This window comes from Giraffa tippelskirchi, chromosome 13 (assembly GCF_054371585.1).
Source record: "Giraffa tippelskirchi isolate mGirTip1 chromosome 13, T2T-mGirTip1v1.2.pri, whole genome shotgun sequence".
NCBI lineage: Eukaryota > Metazoa > Chordata > Mammalia > Artiodactyla > Giraffidae > Giraffa > Giraffa tippelskirchi.
The window spans coordinates 55,057,410-55,081,651 of record NC_137287.1 but is presented as its reverse complement, the minus strand read 5'-3'; the positions used below and the strand labels follow the sequence as shown (position 1 = coordinate 55,081,651).

The 24,242-nt window shown below is 40.6% G+C and overlaps 1 protein-coding gene across 1 annotated transcript in view; it reads left to right on the top strand.

Annotated features, from left to right (window-relative positions):
* Nucleotides 1–24,242, top strand: part of LOC145530944 (serine palmitoyltransferase 3-like) — a 101,888-nt gene that overhangs the window by 1,280 nt on the left and 76,366 nt on the right. The gene's annotated exons all lie outside the window — the stretch shown is intronic.

Sequence of the window (24,242 nt, the reverse complement as noted above, 5' to 3'; positions counted from 1 at the left end):
CAGTTGTGGCAGCCAAGCAGTCCAGAAGGGGCTTTAACCTGCAACCCAAAGGTGACATGCCCCCTTCCCCCAGTCACCCCCAGAGACAGCATCTCATCACCAAGTAGAAAGGCTTTCCAAGAGGCTGTCACTTGGTTCTCCTACCCAAGGAATAGCTCACCAGTGCCCACCCGACCCCACAAAACTGATGTGTTGGTTTGATTTGATTCCCAAGAACTGACCCACCCCTTCTGGCTACATTTCTCCCTTCCCGTGGGAGCAGCCTGGAGTTCCTCGCCTCTAAGTTGGCAACACAAAGCAGGAGGGCCCTTCCTTGAAGGCAGAAAAGCCTGGAAAACCCATGTTCTTTCTCTTTTCTCCCCTGTTGGCATGGATTTCTACCTTCTCTAACACCATATGATCTTCTCTGTAGAACGCTTTATGATGTAATATGTTTATGATTTTTAAAAGAAATTTATTACATGTTGCAAAGGTCTTTTTAAACCTATTTAGACTTAAAGCAAAAATAAATGAAAATCATCAAAATTTCATTTCTCATTAACAGTCTGAAAATAAACCAAAGGACCTTGAGTGTGCATGTGTGTTTAAGTGCACACAGAAATATATATACATATATAGACTAATACACGTGTGTATATATGTGTATATATCTTTATATACACTTGTAGAATCCAAGGGACTGCGGAGCCTGCTGGGCTGCCATCTATGGGGTCACACAGAGTCGGACACGACTGAGGTGACTTAGCAGTAGCAGTAGCAGTATAACTATATATACACACATATGCCTAAAATGTGTGTATGTGTATTTACTGAAGAAACAGATACCACATTCATTTCTAAAAGCATATTCAGAGGATATCAAAATGATTCTGGCTGAAGAAAAAGGCCAGTGGAAATTCAGGTGTAATGTTCATGAATTCCCATTACTTCACCTCTCTAATTTTGCACCTTTCTGTATAAACTTTAAGTATCTTATATAGCAGCACAGACACAAAATAGTTGTCCATATTTTCACAGTTGTGGTCTAATTTATGAAATTAGAGAGTAACTTATCAGCTTCTTAATAGAAATGGCAAGTTTTGATATGAGTATACAGTACATAAAATATATAGAGTGCTATTTAAAAATATTTGGTCTCTGTTTCATTTTTTGCACCAATATTAACACTAAAATATGTTCAGCTAGTGAGGTTTTTATGATATCCTGATTCTAATGCAAGAGATAGTTATTTATAGTCATTTATTTTTAAAAAAAGAAAATACATGAATAATAATCACGTTAACATTGTTATTCCCTGTGACAACATTTTATAAGTAAATTTAAAAATACATGATGTAAATTAGGAGATTCAACAATAAAACATTACCTTCCAGAAATTATGTGAGATGTGATATGTATTACATAAAAACACTTCCATCCACTCTGGGAGAGAAAATTAAAAGTTGCCAGAGAAAGAGCTAAAAAGCTTGCTTTCATAAATATGCATGAAAGATTTAGAATTAGCAAATAAATCATACACAAATTATGATCTACAGCCTCATTTTTCAGACTCAAATTATACCCCATTGGCAGTTGTCATATAAATTTAGGAAGTTAAAACCAGCATTTTGGAGTAGAATAGGATAGCATAACAACAGATCATGCATATTAATGATAACAATTGTTTCCTGATTTTTTTTTTTCAGAAATGTGTGTGTGTGTGTGTCTGAGTGTATTGGCTCACAACGTGTAATACGTTTCTTATTGGAGTCATGGTCAAAGATCTTTCAGAACGCTCTTCTAGAATATATTCGCCAAGCTAGACCAGTTCTACTGTAGTAAAACAGCCCCCAGATCTCAGAGGTTTCACACAACAAAGGTGTGTTTATCATTTACACAAATTTCATGGAGGATCTGGGTAACTCTCCAAGACCATAGATCGCCATGCAGTGACTCAGAGATTCAGGCTGCTCCAACATTCACCCTGAGGTTTGTTATCACAGCACGAGGCTGTGACAGTCAGTAGGCAAGAGAAAGAACCCATGAAGACTCACCCTATTCTACATTCAGTATGAAGGAGACACACAAGTCATTTGACCTACTGTGCGCTGGCCAGTCCTGGTCAATGACGCTGCTACACAGGAAGCAACTGAGAGATAACAGGACAACTAGTAGAACCCTTGGTGAGCACCGGGGTCTCTACCACAGAGAGGACTTGATAATCCCTTAAAACATATTCTTACATATTGATTTACATGGCAACCTGTTCATGAAAAGTGTTTCGAACTGGCTCCACCCATGTGACCACACACTATTCTAGCAAATCTGGAGAGTTATTCATAAAAATACAAATGTCTTACATTTATCATATTTGTTGTAAAAACAATTTTCAGTTTTTTCCTGTGATCCACTACTTACAAAACCCAACTAGTAAAATCTTAAAAAAGCCTGTGGCTGAAAACACATACTGAAAGGCATAAGGTCCAATCTGATCTTGTGACAGACTGAACGCTGCTTTTCAACACCTAAGTCCAAAGGATGATTTCCCAAAGATAAAGTTTAAAAACTGATAATTCTTGGGACTACCCTGGTGGTCCAGTGGTTAAGACTTCATCTTCCAGTGCAGGGGTTGCAGGTTCAATCTCCTGGTTGGAGAGCTAAGACCCCACATGACTCAGGGCCAAAAAACCAAAATATACAACAGAAGCGATATTGTAACAAACTCAGTAAAGACTTTAAAAATAGTCACATCAAAAAAATATTCTTTAAAAAACTGATAATTCTTACAGAGTCACTACCATGCATCATTGTTACCTTCACTTATAAATTAGGAAGAGCAGTTTTCATGAAAGTGATGCCTTCATGGGTTGATATCACCTGAGAACCACACATTACAAAACCTTTAGGAAACGCAGCCAAGCATTTCCTATTTAGAGAAAAAAGTGCATTAGGAGGATTGGTGAACTCATAGCCAGAGTAAGTTTTTGGATGCCAAGAGTCTAATTTGATAGAAATTTCTAGAACTCAGAATGCCAAGATTAGAGACACTGGCTGTGGGAGAGGACAAGGGGATTGAAAAACACTGGGAGTTTTCAGTAAACACGAGTGCAAGATGGGTCTTGGGCCAGCGAAGGTGATTTGATTGCAGCTGCCATGTGGTCTTCTGTCAAAGAAGGACCGAGTTGCGGGGAGTAGGGAGGTGGGGATGGGGGGGGCATGAAGTACTTGGGAGCTTAGGAAATGCAGAGTCATGATGGAAGTTGGGGACAGCATCTGAGTGCTCAGTGTAGGGGAACACAGAGGCTGGTATAAAGGGGGATTCTAGCTTCTGAAGAGCTGACGTCAGTTGAGGACCGGGCACAGGGAGGCCCGCCCCAGGCAAGCTCCTGGAAACCCCTCCACCTGCCATGGTGAGTCCAAGCCCACGCACAGCCTCCCAAGGACACTGGCACTGGGAGAGAGGGTGACCAGCATCTGGATGTCTAGGAAAAAGGCTCCCTCTTTGCTTCACAAATTAATCAACTCCTACTTGAGTTGGTCCACTAGTCTCTTGTGCATTTCTTTGCCAAGAGACCCTTTCCTTGGGTTCAAACACCTGTCTGTTGAATTTGGTTTTGAGCTTATAAGGGGCCAGGAATCAAAATCTGACCTGAGGCAAATTTCCCAAGCCAGCCTGCCAGCTTCATTTTTCTTATAGAACTTAGAAGACATGCACTGTTGTCAATCTGGGGATAGAATAAACTGACAATGGAGAAATGCGCTTGGCCCCAGAGATGAAGACTCTAATCCTGGGTGGTTTGGGATGGGATGGGGGTGATTAGAAATCTCAGCCCACAGGGTTTTAGATGCCCAAACAGCCAAATGAGGTTGGGAATTCCTTAGTTCTAAAGTGAACTGTCACCAGTTCCCACCTGGATGGCTTCAGGCCACCCCACCTTCACCATCCCAGCATGGCAGTCTCATGTCATAGTGCCCTGAAAGATGTCCCGGTTCACCCAAGAGGACGGCCATGGGCTACTCCAAGCTGGATGGAAGACAGAGACTGCAACTTATCTTTTACTCTTTTCACCCTATGTCCTGGAACTGGCCATAGGTGACAGATAAGCTGCCAGGTAACTCCCTGTCACAAGCACGCTAGCATGCAGGTGAAGATGTGTTTTTACCACCATTTTAATAACCTTTGGAAGTACTAGGCAGCATAATTATTCATTAATTTTTTATTCTTTATGTCAATAAATATTCATTGAATAACTACCATGTGACAAAATAAGAAATATATGTGCAATTAAAGAAGAGGTGAACAGATGATCTGGTTGCTTCTTTGTCTAGTTTTTAAACCTTGATTTTTGAGGACTAAAGTGACTCTCTGAAGGGGCTGTTCTCCAGACTATTGTAGAGATGAGGGGTGGTGGGGCAGGAGGGAAGGGGTCCTAGTCTACTTTCCTCCATTTTACATAGTAAACTAACAAACATTTACTAGAAACAACAAATATTTAATGAAGAATTCGATAAAGACCTAAATTCAAACAAGACAATTTTTAAAATTCAATAAGTCCATGATCCACAATCAATAAGAGGACATACTGGGGGAAATAATATTATTAATAAATATGAGGAAAGAATAGCACAGACCTAGGGAATAAGCTTATTTTGAAAATGTTTAGAACCTATTTGAAGAAAACTATAAGATTTTTATTAAAGACCTAAAAGAATACTTGAAAGAAACAGAAAGATATGAGTATCTTAGAAGGGAACATCTCATTACTATAATTCGATCATCTCTTCCCTAATTGAAAAGGTAAATTAAACACAATCCCATGACATAAATAAAAAGAATGGGCAGTGTTTGTCTAAACTGAAGCTCTAGAGACAGGCACAGTTTGGTCCACCCATTTGTATAAGAAAAAGAACAGTATTTCAAATCAGCTGGAAAAGGATCAATTATGTCATAATTAGTTTTGTGATAACTGGCTGATCATATAAAGAAATCATCCAGATTCCTGCCTCCCACATAGTGTCTTAGTAAGCTGCACTTAGGTAAATTGCTAATGTGTTTACAATGATATGTAAAAACAAAAACAATCATCATAAATGACTCCATAAATAAACTGAAACTGAGTGAATGACTAAATGAATGAATGGATGAACAACTGAACAGAATAAAACTACTCAGACAATTCAAGTACAAAATGCACTTGTTTTGTGTTCCTTGGTAAGGACCCTGCTAGAACTGTCAGACTGCAGCTCCCTTGATGTGAGCAATGCTTGTATCTTAGTCCATTTGGGCAGATATAACAAAATACCATGCATTGAGTGACTCATAGACAATGAGTTTATTCCTTACAATTCTGGAAGCTGAAAGTCCAAGATCAGGGAGCCAGCATGGCAGGTGGGGCCCTCTTCTGAGTTGCCAACACCTCCTTGTGTGTTTCCTCATGTGGCAGAAGGGAGGGGCCAGCTCTTTGGGGCCTCTTTTGTAGGGGACACATTCTATTTGTGAAGGCTCCATCCTCGAAACCCCACAAAACCCCACCTCCAAATACCAACACTCAGGACATTAGGTTTTCAACGTACGGATTTTAGAGGAACACAAACATTCAGACTCCAGCAGCCACTTCACTATCTTGTCACTTATCAACCCTCAGACCTGCAACCCATAATGACCTCCAGTCTTTCCAGCTGAGCTCACCTCACCTGGCAGAATGCCTGCTTATGTGACAGGGATCCATTCTAAATGATGTCCAGGCTGACTCCGTGCCACACAAGCTGCTCAGGTCGATAGAAGACAGGGACTCTTCCTGTTAGGAGAGAAGCTGCTCCCAACCCAACCACTAGCCACAGCTATCCGCCCTTTGGATTTCACAAACCTGATTCAGACAGTAGTCTACTGTGTACTTGTGCTCCAGGGAATCAGAAATAGCTCTCCCAGAAACATCAAGGCAAAAGATACAATAAAATGAAACATTTAAACTTCTGTACCGAAAACAACAGCAATGTCAACTAAGTTAAGAGTCAATGAACAAAATTAGAAAGAATTAAAGAATTATTCACCTATATTGGAGAAGGAAACGGCAACCAACTCCAGTACTCTTGTCCAGAAAATTCCATGGATGAAGGAGCCTGGTGGGCTACAGTCCATGGGGTCACAGAGTCGGATACAACTGAGCGACTTCACTCACTCACTCACTCATTCACCTATATATAACAAGATATTCATATTCTTATTGTATAAAGTGAAAGTGATAGTTGCTCAGTCGTGTCCTACTCTTTTCAACGCCATGGACTGTAGCTCCCAGGCTCCTCTGTCTGTGGAATTCTCCAGGCAAGAATACTGAAGAGGGTTGCCATTGTCTTCTCCAGGGGGTCTTCCCAACCCAGGGATCGAACCTGTGTCTCTAGCATCTCCCGCATTGGAGGCAGTTTCTTTACAGTCTGAGCCACCAGGGAAGTCCAGGAATGTGTAAAGACTCTTACAAATCAAAAGAAAGAGAACATCCTAGTTTAAGAAGTGGGCCAAGATTTTGACAAATTTCAAAGCAGATGAAACTTCAGAATCAGGACAGTGTGATGTTCCTCAACCCACTTGTTCATTATCACCTCCTCTATGATACTTAAACAGCACAGAGACACTATGTATTTGTTTATGTGATACATGGATATCTCTGCTTTACAAAAAAGTAGAGTAAGTTATCCTCCCTCCAAAAACCAATTTTCAACCATTTGGGGGCAATATCCCTGTTTAGAATACATGTGTTACCTTTGGGGGAGGTGGATGGTGATCAAGGAGGGCAAAAATGGACTTCCTAGAAGCTGTTCATATTGTTTGCTTGTTTGTTTATCTTGATGCAGTTATGTGAGTTCTCTTTATGAAACACCATAGAGCTCCATACGGACAATTTGTTTCCTTTTCTGTATGTATGGTCTACTTTAAATGAAAATTTAATTTTTAAAAGTAGATCCAGTACCTAAGTGGACAATTGAGAAAAATAAATATAAATGGTCAATGAGCTTGTGAAAAATACTCTGCCCTTAAATAAAAAGTGATGAAGATGCAGAGTTACCATCTTTTACTTCATTGGCAAAAGACAAAAAATAAGATCCCATAGTTTCAAAAGAGTAAAGAGAAGGGCACCCTTACATACTATACTGTTGATAGAATAAATTGCAGGGCAATTTGAGAATGTATCAACAATAAGCTATTTAACTCAGCAATTCCATTTTGAAACAGTTTGCTTTGAAAAATTTGAAGGTGTTCAATGAGGTATGATTGAGAATAATCATTGAATTATATTTAATAATAGAAAAAAATGAAATAAGTGAATTTCCAGCAATAGGAAATTGATTAGATATACTTGGTAGATCTGTTTAACATAATATTAATTAGTCATGCAGAGTTATAAGGTAGTTGCTCGGCACCATGATTGAGAGGAAAGTCTCTGGAATGAGGTTGCTGGGATTCAAATCCTAGTCCTTCATTTTAATGAACCAGGGCCTGAGAGAAGCTGTATGCCTTCCGAGTACTCAATCTTCTCTTCTGTAAAATGGAAAATATGTTGTTAATGAAGTTATATACTTATCTATGAAACAGGAGACAGACTCACAGACATAGAGGGCAGACCTGTGGTTGCCAAGGGAGACGAGGGGTGGGGGAGGGGAGGAGTGGGCATTGGGGATGAACAGATACAAACATACTATACACAGAACTGGTAAAGGACAAGGTGCTATTGCACTGCATAGGAAACTATATTTAGTAGCCTGTGATGAATCATAATGGAAAAGAATATGAAAGAGCATATGTATACATGTATAAATGAATCATTTTTCTATACAGCAGAAATTAACACAACATTGTAAATCAGCTATAATTCAATTTAAAGAAAGAAAGTACATTATTAAAAGAACAGAACAAGTTGTATGTCCATAGAACATAGGATAAGTCATTAGTCCACTTTTTAAAATATATTTTACATGAATAGCTACGTTAATAAAAATGGCTATATTTTATTGGGTAGTGTTTTCTATGTTTCACAATGATCTCATATTTCTTGAGTTATTTTCTTAAAGGTCCACAAGATGAAGGCATAGTCTTATGAAAATAGTTATTGTACTTCTAAGATGTTGCCATTGAATAAGACTGACCATATTTTTTCAGTGTACTGGAGGGTCTCTGCTGCAGGTTGTGTGGATTTTTTTTAACTTAAGTCAGTGTTTTTCAAACTTTAGCTCACATTGGCATCACCTGCCAGGCTTGAAAACACAGATTATTGGCCCCACCTACAGAGTTTCTGATTCAGTCAGTCTGGAATAGGACCCGAGACTGCATTTGTTGAGTCTCGTTCCATGTGGAGGTGATGCTGCTGTTCCAGGGACAACACTTTGGGAACCACTGGAAACTAGCATAGCTGACTTTCTTGACCACATTGTCAAAAATTTTCAAAAGTGGAATAGTCTTTCACCTTGTGTGGCATGAATACCATGTATACCTGTGGGATGGATCCTATTAATAAAAACTGCAAAGTAGGTAAGATAGACCAGAAGTCAGTGAAGCAATTTGATTCTGATCTCTGAGTCTATTCTGACACATGTTGCTGGTCTAAATTTCCAAATTCAGGAAAGGTTAGGCTCAGGCAAACTAGAGGTAAGCTTTTGTTTCCATTTGCTGATAGAAAGAATCAATAATCTATAGGAAGAACAAAATGTTTTATTCCAGCCAAATTGAGGCCTATAGCCCAGGAGACACAGATTTAAGAAGCACTTAAATTGTGTTCCACCAGACTACAAAATCAGGGAGGTTCATAATGGTAAAACCTGGAAGGTACAGTTAGTTACATGAGTTTTTTATCAAGATTTATTACTAGAACTAGGAGAATGTAAGCATGTTTGTTAAGTAAGGATTGAGTGGGATCAGAAATGGTTCCACAGATACAAGAGACCTTGAGACCATAAGGTGGCAGCTGGCAACTGCTAACAGGTATTGTTTTGAGAATGGCTGGTGGTGTCCTTGAGTTTGTTAGAGTTCAGAAAATTCAGGTTTTCAGTGATACAGGAACATGTCTGAAACCGCATCCACAATGGCCACCTTGTTCCATTTTGGATGCCTGGAACACAGTTACTCTCTTTTGGTTTTTAAATGCATTCTTTTCTTTAATGGTTAAATTAGATGTACATTTCTTGTTTGACAGGCCACAGACAAGTTATTCTAGTTAGCATGTGTACTGTGCTTAGTCGCTCAGTAATGTCTGACTCTTTGCGACCCCATGGACTGTAGCCCACTAGGCACCTCTGTCCATGGGGATTCTCCAGGAAAGAATATTGGAGTGGGTTGCCATGCCCTCCTCCAGGGGATCTTCCCAACCCAGGGATCAAACTCAGGTCTCCCACATTGCAGCCAGGTTCTTTACCATCTAAACCACCAGGGAAGCCCCCAAAGTGCAACTTCCTGAAATCTGGGATTGAACCAAGGACTTTTAGATCTTCAGTCTAACACTCTCCCAACTGAGCTATTTTGGCAACTTAGCATAAAGACTTGACATCTGTGTCTCTGTTTATAACTATTTCAACTAGTTAGCATAAAGTTTTTTAAATCATATGTAGGCCAGAATGATTTCCCCATACATCAATATGTGAAAATTTCTTCCATCAATTTCTTCCCTCTTTTCTACTTTTGATCAGCAGAGAGATGTAGCTTCTTGGTCTTTCTTTCCCTAAGTACTGTATGGTTAAAAGTGGATGTGTTGTCATGTACTCCAATATTCACAGCAGCACTGTTTACAATAGCCAGGATGTGGAGGCAACCTAAATGTCCAAGAACATATGAATAGATAAAAAAAGATGTAGCACATGAATATGATGGAATATTACTCAGCCATGAAAAGGAACAAAACTGGATCATGTGTAGTGATGTGGATGGACCTAGAGTCTGTCATACAGAGTGAAGTAAGTTGGAAAGAGAAAAACAAATATCATATGTGAATGCATATGTGTGGAATCTAGAAAATGGTACAGATGAACCTATTTGCAGGGCAGGAATAGAGACACAGATGGGGAAAGGAAGAGTGGGACAAATTGGAAGAGAGTATTGGCATACATAGACTACCGTGTGTGAAATAGACAACTTGTGGGAAGCTACTGTATAGCACATGGAGCTCAATGCTGTGATGACCTAGAGGGGTGGAGTGGCAGGGGCAGAAGGAAGGTTCAAGAGGGAGAGTATGTATGTATGCATATAGCTGATTCACTTCATTACACAGCAGAAACTAACACAACATTGTAAAGTGGTTGTACCCCAATAAAAATGTAAAATTTTTTAAATTAAAAAAATTTTAATTTTAAAAATTTCAAAAAGTGGATGTGTAGTAATAGCATATTATCTGAATCCATATGCTCTGTAAGTCCTCTGTACTGCCATAGTTCCACCTAGCAATGGTTCAGATGTTCAGAAGTTCACTTGGAAGAAAACAAACTCATGGGATGTCACAAGATTAATTCTGTGCCCACGAAAGCTCATCTCTTCATGGAGACATTTTTTTCCCCTGAGAAGGAATGACTTGTGCTCAATTCAAAACATCAGGAAAACCTGAATAGTTTGACGACCTAGTTGAGAACACTCATTCAAATCAAATAAATTTCAAGAAGTAGGCTTGAAATATTTTCATCTTAAAAAGATCAGAGAGAGCACATTAACTTAGAAATCAATGCAACTGGATAAAATAGGATATTCTGTTCCATTATCAGGTTTCAGATGTGATTTTAACATTAGTTATGTACAAGTTTGCTGGATTTTCTATTTCTCAAATTGAGAACATTGTCCTTAATCATTAGATATTGTGTCTCCTTCTGTATCTACCTGACAACTTTCTCTGCTATTATTTAATTCAAATTACTAAGGTTCTTCTTGTGTTTCTTTCTCAAACATTTATAGTTAGATTAAAGAAATGTGCATTATTGCTGACCTAAATATTGAAAAGGGGGCCAGCCTGAATTTGAAGTTTACATTCTTAATTTTCACAAAAGAAAACCTTTATTCATAGACAGTGCCCCAGGCAAGGATACTGGAGTGGATTGCCATTTCCTTCTCCCACGGATCTTCCCGCCCCCCAGGGACTGAACTCGGGTCTCCTGCATTGCAGGCAGATTGTGGTCTCAGCCACCAGGGAAGACCTGTATGTACTGGGAAACCAATAAATTTGTGTGACTCACTTCATCGTAATATGCACTTTATTGTGGTGATCTGGAACTGAACCTGCAGTATCTCCAAAGTGTTCCTGTATTGTTGACAGTGCAGTTACGCTGTCTTGATACAACAAATCTGACATTGGCACTTGTTTTTCAAGACCATTTGCACATAACTTTAGTTTTGGGTTTTTTTTTACACAGTGCTCTTTTGTATAATTTCCGTTGTTAACACAGTAGTCTCTGTAATCTAATCTTAATTATTTGATGACTTAGCTTCATTTTTAAAGATTTGTGATTTAGGAACTTATAATGTAAGCCCTTCACAGAAGAACTGTGGCTTTATCCTTATTTCCCTTTAGTTTGTTAATGAGATCATTTTCCCAAACGTAAGAACTTTTTATTTTCTTTAACATCTGGGAGGTTACATCAGTCAACGCTTTTTATCCTGTACTCAATAATTGTTACTATCATGATCCCATGTTTGCCAAAATCTTTCTAATGCAAACTAATTAAATTATAATATTAACTTCTTTTTGCACAGATAATTTATATAATACTATAGACCTACCATGGATGGACTGATGCAAAATTGCATAATTGTTATATTTTTTTAATATTTGAATTAGGCCATCCTGACCATTAAGTCTGGAGAAGGCAATGGCATCCCACTCCAGTACTCTTGCCTGGAAAATCCCATGGACAGAGCAGCCTGGTAGGCTACAGTCCATGGGGTCGCTAAGAGTCGGACACGACAGAGCGACTTCACTTTCACTTTTCCCTTTCATGCACTGGAGAAGGAAATGGCAACCCACTCCAGTATTCTTGCCTGGAGAATCCCAGGGACGGTGGAGCCTGGTTGGCTGCCGTCTATGGGGTGGCACAGAGTCGGACACGACTGAAGCGACTTAGCAGCAGCATAGACAGTGCCAGTTCCTTTTAGACTAAATCACTGTAAATTCTGATCAAGGAGATTTCATTGCATTTCTCTCAAGACTCTTTAGTGTCATCTAAGAATGTTTGTAAAGGAAGGTGTTCTCTCAGTGCAATAGTTTGGGAGGAGGAAAATGAAAATATATCTTGGTTTCTGAAAACTTTTTGGAAATTCCCTGATACTTGTTATCATTCTAACAAGGTAATCACCCTTCTGTTGAGAGTGATAGAAATTACTGCACAGCCAAATTTCAGCTAGCAGAGATACTTTTGCAAGTGAAGAATTTGGCCCTGTAGGTTCAACAAAGCCAAGCAAACATAACAATTTAACAAGGAATGCCAATAATTTTACATAAGTATAATACTTGCCAGCAAAGTAATACCTGGATAATCAAACAAAGTTGAAACTCACAGAATTTCAGAATATACAGGTCATCTACCACTTCCCTTCACCTACAAAAATACCATAAGATACATAAAGACTAGAGATATTTTTAATGACTTGCCAATCAATGTTCATGCAGTCAGTGTGCTGAGAAGATTAGACACCAATGCTCCTAAGTCCTGGGACTCCCCTGGTGGTCCAATGGCGGAGACTCCAAGCTCCTAATGCAGTTTGATCCCTGGTCACGGAAATAGCTTCCACACCGAAGACTGAAAATCCATGTGCCGCAACGAAGACCCAGAGAAGCAATAAATAAATATAAACAAACACCGCAAAAGAACAACTCTCCTGAGTTCTACCCAAGAATTCTTTGCACTGCCCCATACTATTCAAAGCTAAAACCAGAGATCAGCTATTTTCAGGGGTTACCAAACCAATCCAACTGCCCCTGTTTTTGTACCCCCATGCAAGTTACAAGTCGTTTTTACAGTTTCAAGTGACTGAAAAATTAAGAACGATGTTTTGTGACATAAAATATGTTAAGTTTCAATTTTCATAGCCATAAAGTTTCATTGGCACACAGCCACACCCAGTCTTTTGTGTATTAACTGTAGCCGCTTTCACTTTGCAATGGCAGAGTTGACTAGTTGCCACAGAGACCACACAGTCCATGAAGCCAAAATATTTTTTCTCTGCCTCCCTACAAAAAGTGTGCTGGGACTTCGCTGGCAATCTAGTGGCTAAGATTCCATGCTTCCAATGCTAGGGAGGTGGCTTCCATCCCCCGTCAGAGAACTGAGGTCCCCACATGCCATGTGGCATGGCCAAAAGATTTTTTTTTTTAATTAAAAAGTTTGCCAATATAGATAAGTACTTGGGATCACAGTACTTGAGAAGACGAATCCCCTAGATATAACAGCAATTGTCCAGATTTCTGAATTCGGTGCACATCAGTGTATATCAAGCTATAGTCTCCTTTACTTCATTTAGACTAACAATCCTGTTATATTCAAATATACTAAGGATATAGGTTAACTTTCATCAACATTGGTACTTGTGTATATCTTCTAACCACTGATAATGTCAAACAATAGTCAGTCTCAGAGCTGCCAAGAACAAAGAGCTTTATTTGGGATCTTAAGAATTGTAGTTCAGGAAACACAGATTTGGGTAAAACTGAAAGAGACTTCTGAAGAAGGGAAAGCATCATCTCTCGAGAGTCACACACACTGAATCTGAACCTTGGCTCTAGACTTACTAACCATATGCCCCTGGACAAGTGAACTAAACTCTGGCTTCGGTGTCCTTATCTGTAAAACAAGTTCACAACTTCAAAAAGCTGTATGACAATTATTAATTTAAAGCTTGAAATGTTTCAGTAGGGCGGGTTGTCACATTGCTAAGTAGGTAGCCTGGACTTACTAGCTCTATCTCCTTTGGGTAAGTGGCATCACTTCTGTGTCTATTTCCTCATTGATAAGATAAGGGCCAGGGTGCCTATTTTATAGAGTGTGTGAAGGTGTAATGATTAAATTGAATCACCACAGTATGTAAGTGGACCCTCATTAGAAGTTGATCCCCCTTCTTTCTTCTACCTTTGTTTTTAGAAGTGGGTTTTTAAAGTCAGAGAATCAAATGTAAATTTGCTCTGTACAGTAGATAATGCTGCTGCAAAGTCGCTTCAGTCGTGTGCGACTCTGTGCGACCGCATAGACGGCAGCTCACCAGGCTCCGCCGTCCCTAGGATTCTCCAGACAAGAATATTGGAGATTAATTGTTTGTCTGTTGCTTCATTTGCTATTATTTTCTCCCATTCTGAAGGCTGTCTTTTCACCTTGTTTATAGTTTCCTTTGTTGTGCAAAAGCTTTTAATTTTAAACAATTAATCTCAAAAATATACAAGCAACTTCTGCAGCTGAATTCCCAAAAAATAAACGACCCAATCAAAAAATGGGCCAAAGAACTAAACAGACATTTCTCCAAAGAAGACATACAGATGGCTAACAAACACATGAAAAGATGCTCAACATCACTCATTATTAGAGAAATGCAAATCAAAACCACAATGAGGTATCATTTCACACCAGTCAGAATGGCTGCTATCCAAAAGTCTACAAGCAATAAATGCTGGAGAGGGTGTGGAGAAAAGGGAACCCTCTTACACTGTTGGTGGGAATGCAAACTAGCACAGCCACTATGGAGAAGAGTGTGGAGATTCCTTAAAAAACTGGGAATAGAACTGCCATATGACCCAGCAATCCCACTGCTGGGCATATACACCGAGGAAACCAGAATTGAAAGAGACGCGTGTACCCCAATGTTCATTGCAGCACTGTTTACAATAGCCAGGACATGGAAGCAACCTAGATGTCCATCAGCAGACGAATGGATAAGGAAGCTGTGGTACATATACACAATGGAATATTACTCAGCCATTAAAAAAAATACATTTGAACCGGTTCTACTGAGATGGATGAAACTGGAGCCCATTATACAGAGTGAAGTAAGCCGGAAAGAAAAACAACAATACAGTATACTAATGCATATATATGGAATCTGAAAGATGGTAACGATAACCCTATATGCGAGACAGAATAAGAGACACAGATGCATGGAACAATTTTATGGACTCTGAGGGAGAAGGTGAGGGTGGGACGTTCTGGGAGAATGGCATTGAGACATGTGTATTGTCATATGTGAAACAGAGCACCATTCCATGTTCGATGCATGTGACAAGGGCTCAGGGCCGGGGCAATGGGATGATCCAGAAGGATGAGAGGGGGAGGGAGGTGGGTGGGGGGTTCGGGAAGGGGAACACATGTAAACCCATGGCTGATTCTTCTCAATGTATGGCAAAAACTATTACAATATTGTAAAGTAATTAGCCCCCAACTAAAATAAATAAATTTATAAAAAAAAAAAAGAATATTGGAGTGGGTTGCCATTTCCTTCTCCAGTGCATGAAAGGGAAAAGTGAAAGTGAAGTCGCTCAGTCGTGTCCGACTCTTAGCGACCCCATGGACTGTAGCCTACCAGGCTCCTCCGTCCATGGGATTTTCCAGGCAAGAGTACTGGAGTGGGGTGCCATTGCCTTCTCCAACAGTAGATAATAGTGTATTAATAATAATAGTACTGGGATTATATAAGCAAATTCCCTGTTTTAAGGAAATAGTGAAATATTTAAGGGTAGAAAAGGCATCATGATTGTAATGTATGAAGTAGTTCAGAAAAAATTACATATAATTATATATATAATATATAAAAAGAGAATGGTGTTTAAAGAAGCATACTAAAATGATAACATTTAGGGAATCTGAGTGAAAAGTATTTAGGGATTCTTGGTAATGTTCTTACAGCTTTTCAGTATGTCTAAAATTACATCAAAATAAACTGTTTAAAAGAAAAAGTGTGAAACATAACTCTGTTGTGCATGTGGTCAGAGGTTATGTACAGGTCATTTGATCCACTTAAAAATTCTCCTCTTACTGAGATTATTTGTGACAGGAAAGCTCATCATAGTTATGTATCCATGCCTCACTTAAGGCTTTTGTTTGCATGGGATTCTAATTATCTATCAATGTTTTAACTTTCCAAGGGGTCATAAGGAGTTTGCTCAAAATTAAGGCGTGGGAAGGTGGGCAGATAAAAACTGTTGCTGTTATTTTACTGGACTTCATCAGCATGAGAGTTCTCTTGACGCAGCAGCAGTGGCCAATATTCAGAGTGGCAGTGTGTTCTAGACCCATTTTGGACACCACATCTGGCTTCTAGGCTTTTCTCTGTTTCACAGGAAAACAAAGGTACTCGGGAGGCTCTATAGCCCCACAACCCCTACTAGAATGGACACAAGTGGACTAAGCAGAGAGCAGGTATTCTAGGAACTTTGTGGTGGAGAGCTGAGAGGTGGGGTCCTTTAGATGGAAGGGTTGATGCTCCTTCTACTGCAGGAATAACCAGTTCAAGCCCAGTGGCTCAGAAGTGGGCTGGGAGCCATGGCACAGTAGGAGGGGCCAGATGAGAAGGCTGGCAGGTTGCCACCATAAATGACCACCTACTCCTTGCTCACGTTTAAGGAACAATTGACAGGCAGGATATTCTGGATGAAAAGTGACTACAGTCACAGTTTGGAAAATAGTCTTCCCGTGAGCTGCATAGGAAAGGTTGGTGGTTGTGAAACGGGCTTGTTAATAACACCCATGCTCTTTCCTGTTAACCAGTGTCAATGTCATGGCCAATATCATTAAAAAATCAACTGAAATGTGGAGTTCATAATTTGCTACTTTTCCTTGAATCTGATTTTTGTTGATATGACTGATGGTGGCATAGCCTGTGCTTGGCATGCAAAAGCACTGCTGAGAGAGCCGCCAAGAGGACATACCTAACTTGTATTTATTCTTTTATCACAAAGTAGATTTCCAGTAGCCACTGGATAAATAAACTGTCAGGATAAGAGCAAGTGTCAATATAGGCACAAAGTCACAATTTGGATATCTAGTCTTACCAGCCTAGGTGTGGTTGTTATTGACTTTCAGAGACTAAAGAAAAGATGAAAGTCATCACAGAGGGAAAGAGAAATAAAGATTATTGTGGATTTATGTGTACCTTCAGAATCTGCCTGCCAATGAAGGAGACTTGGGTTCGATCCCTGGGTCAGGAAGATCCCCTGGAGAAGGCAATGACAACACACTCCAGTTTTCTTGCCTGGGAAATCCCAGTCGCAAACAGTCAGACACGATTGAGTGTGCACACACACAGTATCAGTTAGGACTATAGCTCTGCTTTCTTGGGATTTAAAAAACGCCCATATTTACATATCAGCAACAAAAGGTTGACTATAATTCTAGAATTCCTAATGCACTCAGATCAGTAACTGCCACTTGACAGGACTCAGGCATTTGCATTCAACCAGAGCATGGCTTGAACTTTGGTAGAAACAAGTGAGTTAAGTTTCTAGAACCCATTTTGTTTCCCCAAAGTCCTCTTATATTTTTATTTCCTTTTTTCAGTTTTAATATTTTTATTGAAGTATAGTTGATTTACAACACTGTTAATCCCTACACTTTTATTTCTTGAATCTGAAGAACAGGAGCAGGAAAGCAGCAGTCCATTAATGTGAAGGAGACATATTATTTCTTTTTTCTCAAAATCCCCACCCCATCCCAGACCAGCCTAGTCTAACTTTGAAAGTCTTGGCTTCCTAGAGTAGAAAATGTCTAGCCATCCTGGAAATCTCTCAAATCTATTGATGAAACTTGAGCGATGGACACTAATCAGAGAAATTCCGTGATCATGGGAGTTGGGAGTGGGGACTATTCTACAAATTGAAGTAGGTAAAGCCCTAGATGCAAAATTGCTAATAACTTGTAACCCACCTGTGAGACATCCAGTCACAGAAACTGATATATGTGAGAATTTACTAACCACCAAACCACTGGAAATTCATAAGACTGGTTTCTAGGGACCTAATATGGTCACCTGCATTTCCTCCCTTCTTCTTCTCTTTGAGTCAAGCTAAGGAAAGAGACCTGGTAGACGACAATTTCTCAGGCTGTTTGTAGACACACCCACTTCCCATATTATCTTAAAGACTTTTCATGATGCAACTGTTATAGATAAGCCCCTAAAACATCAGATTTGGGGAAGGCGTAAGTGGAGGAAGACAGCACAGAGATTCACCATGAAAACCTACTCATGCTCTTCTGGGTGATGGGGCCAAGACACTGCTGTCCCCTGACCTCTGGGCAGGAAAGGCTCATGGAGAAGGTTACCCAGCTGACAAAGTTTGGGAACCCACCATCCTCGCTGGAGGCCACGCTCCATCCTCGCTGGAGGCCTTCCTCAGGCATCAGTGTTCCCAAGCTGATGCTCCCTGCCTGGTGGCCTGCTGGCCCTGGCAACACAAGGGTTCTTGACATTTTTCCCTGTGCCATCCCCTCCTCTAGCCTCAGTCTTGGCTTCCTTTTCCATCAAAAGACAGCATGCAACTCAGCAAGCACCTGTTATGTGTCAATACTGCCATAGGCACCACAGTTGCCAAGACAAACATCCCACATCCAGTTTCTGCACTCCGAAGGCTCTTCCTGTAATAAAATGGCCCCATGAACATCCCCTCTCAGCCGACGCCCCTGGCCCCTGGCCTGGCCTAGCTCCTCTCGCCGCCACCCCTGACCCCCAGCACAGCCTAGCTCTTCTTGGCCGCTGCCCCCGGCCCCTGGCCCAGCCTAGCTCCTCTTGCCGGGGTGGCGGCCGAGAGGAGCTAGGCCGGGCCGGGGGCCGGGGGCCGCAGTGAGAGGAGCTAGGCCGGGCCGGGAGCGGCGGCCAAGAGAAGTTACCCCAGGCCCAAGGAGCAGTGGCTGCATGGGCACAAGAGGGCCGAGAGGAGTTACTCCACATTCAAGGTCAGGAGGGGCCATCGTGAGTAGATACCCCTTGTCCAAGGTAAGAAGCAATGGCTGCACTTTGCTGGAGCAGCCGTGAAGAAATACCCCACGTCCAAGGTAAGAGAAACCCAAGTAAGACAGTAGGTATTGCGAAAGGGCAGACACACTGAAACTAAAATTACAGAAAACTAGCTAATCTGATCAGATGGACCACAGCATTGTCTATCTCAATGAAACTAAGCCATGCTGTGTGGGGCCACCCAAGATGGATGGGTCATGGTGGAGAGGTCTGACAGAATGTGGTCCACTGGAGAAGGGCACGGCAAACCACTTCAGTATTCTTGCCTTGAAAACCCCATGAACAGTATGAAAAGGCAAAAAGATAGGACACTGAAAGATGAACCCCCCAGGTAAGTAGGTGCCCAATATGCTACTGGAGATCAGTGGAGAAATAACTCCAGAAAGAATGATGGGATGGAGCCAAAGCAAAAACAATACCCAACTGTGGATGTGACTGGTGATAGAAGCAAAGTCCAATGCTGTAAAGAGCAATATTGCATAGGAACCTGGAATGTTACGTCCATGAATCAAGGCAAATTGGAAGTGGTCAAACAGGAGATGGCAAGAGTGAACATTGACATTTTAGGAATCAGCGAACTAAGATGGACTGGGATGGGTGAATTTAACTCAGATGACCATTATATCTACTACTGTGGGCAAGAATCCCTTAGAAGAAATGGAGTAGCCATCATGGTCAACAAAAGAGTCTGAAATGCAGTACTTGGATGCAATCTCAAAAACGACAGAATGATCTCTGTTCATTTCCAAGGCAAACCATTCAGTATCACAGTAATCCAAGTCTATGCCCCAACCAGTAATGCTGAAGAAGCTGAAGTTGAATGGTTCTATGAAGACCTACAAGACCTTTTAGAACTAACACCCAAAAAAGATGTCCTTTTCATTATAGGGGACTGGAGTGCAAAAGTAGGAAGTCAGGAAACACCTGGCGTAACAGGCAAATTTGGCCTTGGAGTACAGAATGAAGCAGGACAAAGGCTAATAGAGTTTTGCCAAGAGAATGCACTGGTCATAGCAAACACCCTCTTCCAACAACACAAGAGAACATTCTACACGTGGACATCACCAAATGGTCAACACCGAAATCAGACTGATTATATTCTTTGCAGCCAAAGAAGGAGAAGCTCTATACAGTCAGCAAAAACAAGACTGGGAGCAGACTGTAGCTCAGATCATGAACTCCTTATTGCCAAATTCAGACTTAAATTGAAGAAAGTAGGGAAAACCACTAGTCCATTCAGGTATGACCTAGATCAAATTCCTTATGAGTATACAGTAGAAGTGACAAATAGATTTAAGGGACTAGATCTGATAGACAGAGTGCCTGATGAACTATGGACAGAAGTTTGTGACATTGTACAGGAGACAGGGATCAAGACCATCATCATGGAAAAGAAATGCAAAAAATTCAAAAAAGCAAAATGGCTGTCTGAGGAGGCCTTACAGATAGCTGGGAAAAGAAGAGAAGTGAAAAGCAAAGGAGAGAGGGAAAGATATTCCCATCTGAATGCAGAGTTCCGAAGAATAGCAAGGAGAGATAAGAAAGGCTTCCTCGGTGATCAATGCAAAAAAATAGAGGAAAACAACAGATTGCGAAAGACTAGAGATCTCTTCAAGAAAATTATAGATACTAAGGGAACATTTCATGCAAAGATGGGCTCGATAAAGGACAGAAATGGTATGGACCTAACAGAAGCAGAAGATATTAAGAAGAGGTGGCAAGAATACACAGAAGAACTGTACAAAAAAGACCTTCATGACCCAGATAATCACAATGGTGTGATCACTCACCTAGAGCCAGATATCCTGGAATGTGAAGTCAAGTGGGCCTTAGAAAGCATCACTATGAACAAAGCTAGTGGAGGTGATGGAATTCCAGTTGAGCTATTTCAAATCCTCAAAGATGATGCTGTGAAAGTGCTGCACTCAATATGCCAGCAAATCTGGAAAACTCAGCAGTAGCCTCAGCACTGGAAATGGTCAGTTTTCATTCCAATCCCAAAGAAAGGCAATGCCAAACAATGCTCAAACTACCACACAATTGCACTCATCTCACACGCTAGTAAAGTAATGCTCAAAATTCTCCAAGCCAGGCTTCAGCAATACATGAACCGTGAACTTCCAGATGTTCAAGCTGGTTTTAGAAAAGGCAGAGGAACCAGAGATCAAATTGCCAACATCCGCTGGATCATCGAAAAAGCAAGAGAGTTCCAGAAAAACATCTATTTCTGCTTTATTGACTATGCCAAAGCCTTTGACTGTGTGGATCACAATAAACTGTGGAAAATTCTGAAAGAGATGGGAATACCAGACCATCTGACCTGTCTCTTGAGAAACCTGTATGCCGGTCAGGAAGCAACAGTTAGAACTGGACATGGAACAACAGACTGGTTCCAAGCAGGAAAAGGAGTACGTCAAGGCTGTATATTGTCACCCTGCTTATTTAACTTCTATGCAGAGTACATCATGAGAAAGGCTGGGCTGGAAGAAACACAAGCTGGAATCAAGATTGCCGGGAGAAATATCAATAACCTCAGATATGCAGATGACACCACCCTTATGGCAGAAAGTGAAGAAGAACTAAAGAGCCTCTTGATGAAAGTGAAAGAGGAGAGTAACAAAGTTGGCTTAAAGCTCAACGTTCAGAAAACTAAGATCATGGCATCTGGTCCCATCACTTCATGGCAAACAGATGGAGAAACAGTGGAAACAGTGTCAGACTTTATTTTAGGGGGCTCCAAAATCACTGCTGATGGTGACTGCAGCCATGAAATTAAAAGACGCTTACTCCTTGGAAGAAAGGTTATGACCAACCTAGATAGCATATTTAAAAGCAGAGACATTACTTTGCCAACAAAAGTCCGTCTAATCAAGGCTATGGTTTTTCCAGTGGTCATGTATGGATGTGAGAGTTGGACAGTGAAGACAGCTGAGCACCGATGAACTGATGCTTTTGAACTGTGATGTTGGAGAAGACTCTTGAGAGTCCCTTGGACTGCCAGGAGATCCAACCAGTCCATCCTAAAGGAGATCAGTCCTGGGTGTTGGTTGGAAGGACTGATGTTGAAGCTGAAACTCCAATACTTTGGCCACCTCATGTGAAGAGTTGACTCATTGGAAAAGACTCTAATGCTGGGAAAGATTGGGGGCAGGAGGAGAAGGGGATGACAGAGGATGAGATGGTTGGATGGCATCACTGACTCGATGGACATGGGTTTGGGTGGACTCCAAGTGTTGGTGATGGACAGGGAGGCCTGGCGTGCTGCAATTCATGGGGTAACAAAGAGTCGGACATGACTGAGCGACTGAACTGAACTGATGAACATTCCCAGTGAAACTTACTAAGTGCTATAATCATTCTGTGAGGCTCACGCAATCTCAGGGGAGAAAATGACCAAGTTTGCCTAGGGAAGCTGAGATGGCATCAGAGAAAAGATGTTATGTTAGGCGGATCTCAAAGAATGACTCAGAGCTGCAGAAACTCATTCTAGGTGGCGGAAAGAGCACTCCCAAGGTCAAGGATGCCTAACACAACCCTGCTCCCAATCTCTCCAGCAGCTGCCAGGAGAGGCAGCCAGAGGCCATCCAGCTGTTTAGTGGAAGAGCTGGCATCAAAACCAGTTCCCCTCATGGCCAAACCGGTGGTTATCTCACCATCTGTTCTTGGAGTTGTTCCCTTTAGGAGCAGTCTCTGCTAGGTAAAAACAAGTCTGACAAATGTGCCCACATTTTATCTTTAAATTTCAGTTTCTTTTATTCACACTATGTCTTGGATAATAAAGTTTTCAATTACAATTTAAATTTCTAAGTATTCACCACCTCCAAATCTTGAGTGAAATTGACCCTGCTAGAATGTTTCTTTTCTAAACAATGTTTTCAGACAGTTTGGAGGATAAAAGAATTCAGATTTGAGAAAAAGGCTACCAGCTAGCTGTTGTGACCTCTCAAGAAGAGCAAAGATGGGTCATCAGATATTCTTTTTTATGTTAAATGCAAAATAAAATTTTCAGCTCACCATGCAATGTTTTCTAAAGTTTAATCCTTCATCAGTTTAGTTCAATAAGCAGGCTGATTTACCAGTTTAGATAAAAGTCTGATATCCCACTCTGTATAGTCAAATGTGTTAATAGAAGCATGTTTATAATAGTCCTAAATATGCTAACAATATTCCTCTAACTTAAATCTGAGTTAAATCTACTCCTCTGTTCTGTGAATGCAAATTACAGCATTTCTCAATTTGTACATTTTTTATTCTGTTAAGTGTATCACTTAGAGAAACAAAAATAAAATGCGAGACATCTGTAATTTAAATTTTTTTAGTAGCTACCTTTTCAAAAGTTTAAAAAAATCAGGCAAACTTAATTTCATAATACATTTTATTTGACTCAATATATCCCAAATATTACCATTTAAAAATGTAATCAATAAGTAAAATATTAATAAACTATACTGTTACTTTTATTGTTTTGTACTATCTTCAGAAAATAGTGGATATTACACCCTTCCGTGTGTGCTCAGTTGCTCAGTCGTGTCTGACTCTTTGCGACCCTGTAGACTGTAGCCAGCCAGGCTCCTCTGTCCATGAGGATCCTCCAGACAAGAGTACTGGAGTGGGTTGCCATTTCCTTCTCCAGGGGATCTTCTTGACCCAGGAATCGAACCCGTGTCTCTTGTGTCTTCTGCATTAGCAGGCAGATTCTTTTACCCTTCCAGCATATGTCAATTCAGACACTAAATTTTCATTGGGTAAAGTGAAATAAATGTCAAATAATCCGACTAAAACAGTAAAATTGTGTTTAGTAGAGAATATTTTACAGAGCTTCAGTTTTAACATTTAAATTAACTAAAATTAAATCAAATGTAAGACTCAACTCTTCTACTGCACTAACCATGTGTGGTTGATGGCTACAATACCGGACAGTATAGATCTAGAACTTAGAGTAATGGTAAGCATAAGACTATGGGAGCATTGACACTCTCCGTAAGGCCTGAGGGATTATACATAATATGGGGAGAGGGGGATGTTAGAATCTCCATACTATTCTCCATAGTGGTTGTATCAACGTGTATTCCCACCAACAGTGTAGGAGGGTTCCCTTCTCTCCACACCCTCTCCAGCATTTCTTGTTTGTAGATTTTTTGATGATGGCTCTTCTAGGGTGTGGGGCTTCCCACATGGCATTAGTGGTGAAGAATTCACCTGCCAATGCACAAGACAGAAGAGATGCAGGTTCATCCTTGGTTCGGGAAGATTCCCTGAAGAAGAGAATGGCAGCCCACTCCAATATTCTTGCCTGGACAATCCCATGGACAGA